This window comes from Quercus robur, chromosome 12, assembly GCF_932294415.1.
Source record: "Quercus robur chromosome 12, dhQueRobu3.1, whole genome shotgun sequence".
NCBI classification, from domain to species: Eukaryota; Viridiplantae; Streptophyta; class Magnoliopsida; order Fagales; family Fagaceae; genus Quercus; species Quercus robur.
Window position 1 is genome coordinate 20,120,524 of NC_065545.1, and position 6,000 is coordinate 20,126,523.

A 6,000-nucleotide genomic window follows, 5' to 3' on the forward strand; every position below is an offset into this window, starting at 1 on the left:
AGTTCTCGTCTTAGGCCCCAAAATGTCTAGGGCCGGCACTTTCTTAGTTTTTTCTTACTCTAATGTGGTATTAGAGTTATTCCTTTGCCTTTCTCTTATTCTCACTGTTACAAGTGCCCCGTCTTGAAACGTAAAGGTTGACTTATTTTGACATGTGTCAAACTCAGGCACCTATGAATGACCAACGTACTAACTTTCCTATGGTGGCATGCATAGTGGGAACACTACAAAAAATGCGGGTTATAGTTGCATTTTTTTTAACCGCGTTTACAGAAACGTGGCTATAGGCGACCTAGAGCCGCGTTTATTAAAACATGGTTTAAAGTATTCACCTATAACTGTGTTTTTAAAAGCAGCTATAGGACACGTCTACAACCGCGTTTATATGTGTTTATAGCTGCGTTTTTAGGTTAGGCCCTATTGCCGTGTTTGGAAAACGTGGCTATAGGACCAACCAAATAATTTTTTTTTTTTTTTTTTTTTTTTTTTTTTTTTTTTTTTTTTTTAAGTTGACCTATGGCCATGTTTTTAAATGCGGCTATAAATTATGTCTATAGCTGTGTTTAGAACCCATGGATTTAGCTTTCCTATAGCCGCATTTCTAAAACGCAGCTTTAGCTTTGGCTATAACCACTATTAGGTTCTAAGACTTTAGGAACTAATGTATTAGAACTTCAATTTGTATTATGATGGCAAACCATGATTAAAACATTGAGTCTAGGTTTAGACTTGCTTAAAGTATGTTTATTTGTAAAATTGGAATTGAGTGATTGAAGAATTTATTGGACTAAATTTGCAAGGCTCGATCGATCGAACCACGTGCAGATTTATTTTTCTGCAGAGTTCTAATTCAGCTCAAATTTTACTTAAACGTATTGGGTTTCAAGTAAAACACTCCTATATATAAAGGAAACCCTAAAACGTTTTTTATTTTTTTAAAGTTTTTTAGAGAGAGAAGAGTGTGCCTCTTTTGTATTTAGGGTTTTGTACCCAAAAGCTCTCTAAGGACTTGGTTGCTCTTTATGCTATGTGTGTGAATCTTTTGTGAGATCTAGAGGTGTTTGCTTTCATATACACTTAGGGTTTCCAATCTCAAGATTGATGTCGAGAGCTTGGTAATCAATTCAGTTGCTGCTTCAAGAGCTTAAAGATACACAAGCAGGAATGCTTGTACTTGTTGGGAATTCAAGAAAAAAGTAGTCCATGGACTCAGAGCTATTATGGGGTCGTGGTAGTAAGTTTCTTACTTGAGGTAGCAATAGGATGTTAGTAGTCTAAATCGCTATTGTGTAAACTTCAATTCTTTTATAGTGGATTTAATTTTACCTTGAGGATAGGTAGGTTAAATCCTCCCCAAGTTTTTATTGGTTTGGTTTTCCTGGGTTATCATATTGTTGTGTTCTTTATTTTCCGCACTTTACAATAATATGATATTTGCGTTAACCTAGATTGCATAATTTACCTAAGTTAATCACTTGGCTAAATAACTAGGTTAATCTGGTTGTGTTTTAAGGGGTCTAAAAACATATAAGTGGTATCAGAGCGGGTAGCTCTTTTGATCTAAGAGTTGATCCTTGACCCCTGTTGTCATGAATAATTTGATGTGTCTTTCTGATCATGTTTCTGCTCATGTTTTTGTTGATCTTATTGATGTCTGTGAAACTCTCCGTAAGGAATTATTGAAATCTATGAAAATTGCTAAGAGATTTAAGGAAGAGTTAAAATTGGCTAATCTTGAAAAAGAGGAATTGGTTGTTAGATTAGATGAATCTAATAAAAAAAATGAATTTTTGAGAAATCAAATTTCCTCTCAAGATGAGAAGATGAAAAGCTTGAAACAAGAGTTAGTTGAATCTAAAGCTAAAATTGATAATTTGACTAGTACCAAGCTTGTTGTTGATAACAGAAGTGTTTCTATTTCTCTTAAGCTTAAAACTGAGAAAGTTTATATCCCTCATTTCAAGAGGAATAATAAAGAAAATGCTTATTTTGCTAGGTTAGACAAAGGTAAAAGTTCTGATATAGACGTTGATGTTTCTAAACCTATGTCTAAACCTACTATTAGTAAGCATAATAAATCTGTTTTTGTGCCTATTTGTCACCTTTGTGGTGTTGTTGGTCATATTAGACCAAATTGTTCTTTGTTGAGGCAAAACCAAAATCTGAGACTAAATTTGTTGTTAGGAATACTGATGTTCCTAAATTTGTTCCTGTTTGTCACTTTTGTGGTGTTTCCGGTCACATTCGTCCTAATTGTTATAAATTGAAATTTAAGCATTTTGTGTTTCAGTCTAGGATATGTGATAATATTTCTCCTGTCATAAGTCCATATAAATTGTTTCATATTCTTTTGAAAAATTTGAGCTTGTTGGCTTGTGAAAGGAATTTACAGGATTTCAGTCTCTCTCAGAAGATTGGTGTAATCCCTCAAATACACTCTACCTCTCATGGATTTTCACCTACAAAGCTAAAGACTCGTGCTATATGGGTGAGAAAAGATTCTCTAAGGTGAGTGTTGTTTACTTGTCCCTGATTTAATTCTTTCAATTATTTGTGGACATGTTTTGTTTTTGTTTTTTAGGTTGTTTTTCATTAAAAAAAAAATCCAAAAACATTGAAAATTTTCAAAAAGACAAATATTTTATTTTGTGTCTAGTTTTATTTTTCTTGAGGATTACATGAATTGTGATATCTCTCTCTTGATTTAGAACATGCTTGACATTGTGGAGAAACTTGAGTAGTGTGTGTTATATAAGTGCTAAGCTATTTCTAATTTTGTGTGAGTATGTACTAGTTTGTACATGTACTTAAGGGTTAAGAAATTGATATTTTTTGTTTGTGTACCCTTTATAGCTTAGTTAAGCACTGTCATGCATTGCATTTGCATTGTTCATTTAACATAATGTGTGCTTTTTGTTTGTGGTCATAAATTTTTTTTAAAACCAAAAAGATTTTTGTATTTTGTATTTCACATCTTGGATTTATAATCAAGGATTAGCTATTTTATCTTTACATAACATGTTTATGTACCTTGTTTAGCTTGGATGAACTTATTTATTGCACTTTACTAGTTTGAGTTTTGTAGTGCATATTGTGTGGGAAGATGTTTATAGTTTTTGATTACATGATCTTGATCTTGAAGTCACATGTCTTTGATTTTCAAACTTGAACTTATTGAGAAAGGCATAAATAACCATCTCACCACTATTTACTAGCCAATCATGAATACCTTAGTGCATATCGTAAGATTCTCTACTCGAGAAAGTGTAGCACATACACAAAAAGAACATAAGGTGTAGCCTCGGATTAATGCTAAAATTGGTGTGTACATTATTGGGATATAATTAATTCACAATGAAATAAAATTGGTGTGTACATTATCTTGGCTATTTTAATACTTTCCAAATCAAATAAAATTGGTATGTACATTATGAGGTAAAACAAGAAAATTACATGATTGCAAGCTTGTTTTCTAAGAGATGTGAGAGTTATATGATGTAACTCTTTAGGTGATAGTTTCTTTCAAACTTATGTGATGAATTTTGTAGCAATTGTGATTGATTACTATTTATATATCACCTTACATGTATCTCAAGCTATTGCTAGTTGCACACACTACACAAGTTTTTCTTTGCTAAACTTAGTACATGATATTGTGTGTAATCTTGTTGTGGCCATCCAAGATTAAAAGTTCCTTGATTTTAATGCAAAATGTGTTTAATATTTGAGCTTTGAGGACAAAAAGATTGAAAATCTTGTTTTTGGAAGATCTGGGTTGAATTCAAGTGTTTTTTAAAAACTTTTCATCTCATACTCATGCATTTTATTCATAATACAATGTGCTTTGAGGAGTTTCTGCATTAAAATGCTCTGTTTTTTTTAAAAAAAAAAAAAAAAAAACTAATTTTTCCAAATTTTTGATTGATCGAACCTGTTGCTCGACCAATCGAAATTGCGATTAAAAATTTTTGATTTGAATCTGCCTGACTTGATTGGCATTTAATCGATGCTCGATCAATCAAAACTGAAAAAAAAAAAAAAAAAATTCAATTTTTAAGTATTTGACCAAATTTTTTTTCATGCATCATAAATGATGCATCATTTATGCATCATTTAAAAACTTTTCATCTCATACTCATGCATTTTATTCATAATACAATGTGCTTTGAGGAGTTTCTGCATTAAAATGCTCTGTTTTTTTTTAAAAAAAAAAAACTAATTTTTCCAAATTTTCGATTGATCGAACCTGTTGCTCGACCAATCGAAATTGCAATTAAAATTTTTTGATTTGAATCTGCCTGACTTGATTGGCATTTAATCGATGCTCGATCGATCAAAACTGAAAAAAAAAAAAAAAAATTCAATTTTTAAGTATTTGACCAAATTTTTTTTCATGCATCATTTATGTTTAGGATTTACATGCATTGCATTGTGTTCTGTATCCATCTTGCAGTTTTGCAGTCATATCTCTCATTGTTTTCACACATAACATGCATACATTTTGCTAAATTGGATACTCAACTTGATTTCAAAATTGATTGATTAATTTTTGAGTCCTTGTACAATTTAGTATATGCTATTTTTTATGTGTGAACTGCAGAAATACTCTTCTTAAGAGATATGATGGATAATAATGTGCAAATATTTTCTATACTCATGCAACTATTTATGGGTCACATAGTGTCAAGTTTGCATTTTAGTATATGCTATTTTTTATGTGTGAACTGCAGAAATACTCTTCTTAAGAGATATGATGGATAATAATGTGCAAATATTTTCTATACTCATGCAACTGTTTATGGGTCACATAGTGTCAAGTTTGCATTTATTGAAAGAGAGAATATTTGTGTTCATGTTTAACCTCAAAAAAAAAAAAAAAAAAAAAAATTTGAGTTTGATGTGTGTTTTTATTTATCCCCACTTCCTAAATTTTCCCCAAAACTTGTTTTGTTTTTCCTATTTTTGTAGGGGAAAGCTTGTTTTTAACCCTTATTGTTCATAGGGAGAGTTGTCTCTATTTTCTATAAAGTTGAATTGTTTTGTATCCCTTAATTCTCTATTTTTTCTTGCCTTTTGTTGCGTATGTTTTTGTTTACTCTTTGTTTGAGTTGTCTTTGTCAATACGTGACAAAAAGAGGGAGAGTTAGATGAAATGTTGGAATATGTGGGAATCCTATTTGTTTTGTTTAGGGGGAGTTGAAATTGTTTTTGAAAGGGGGAGAAAATAAATTTTTTTATGTATCTAACTTTGGGGGAGAGTTAGTTTGCATATTTGTTATTTGCTTTAGTTTGTTTATTTTCGTTTACTTGTATTTTCCTCACATGCGTTTATGTGTTTGTTGAGTGTTTCAAGAATATACAGGTTAATTCAGTTGTGGCTACTATCTACACTAGCAACTGATAGATAGTAGTTATGTTGAATTGTATTTTGGGCTATTTGTAACTTTGAGCATTTCATGTTTGTGATGTGTTTTGTCACGGATTGTTAAAGGGGGAGTTTGTTAAGTTTCTATATGATAATGATATATATTCTGCTTGCAATCCTCATGTGCACCTAGCCAAATTATTTTATAGAATTTTCTTCCGCCTCCTGTGATTCTCCATGTAATTTTAGGCACCAGGATAAAGCTCTTCTAGAAAAGTTATGTGAGAAAACGTCAATGCTTAGCGATCAATGGGGGTAATAACATGATTATGTAACCAGCCCTTTTTATGTTTTTCCTGTGTTACATGTGGTCAAGAGTCATGATAGAAGGTCGTATATAAACTTTGAGGAATTAAATCAAAGGATAAAATAGACTTGATTTTAAGTTGAGGAATTAAATCAACATAATTGAAAGTTCATTCTCAAAAAAAAAAACATAATTGAAAGTTCAAGGACTAATAATAATATTGACACTATTAACGTACAGTAGAGTAGTAACCAAATTGAACTTTTCCTAGTACTTTAATAATTGTGAATTGAGCTTTATTTTAAGTATACCTACCTAAATTGTCCCA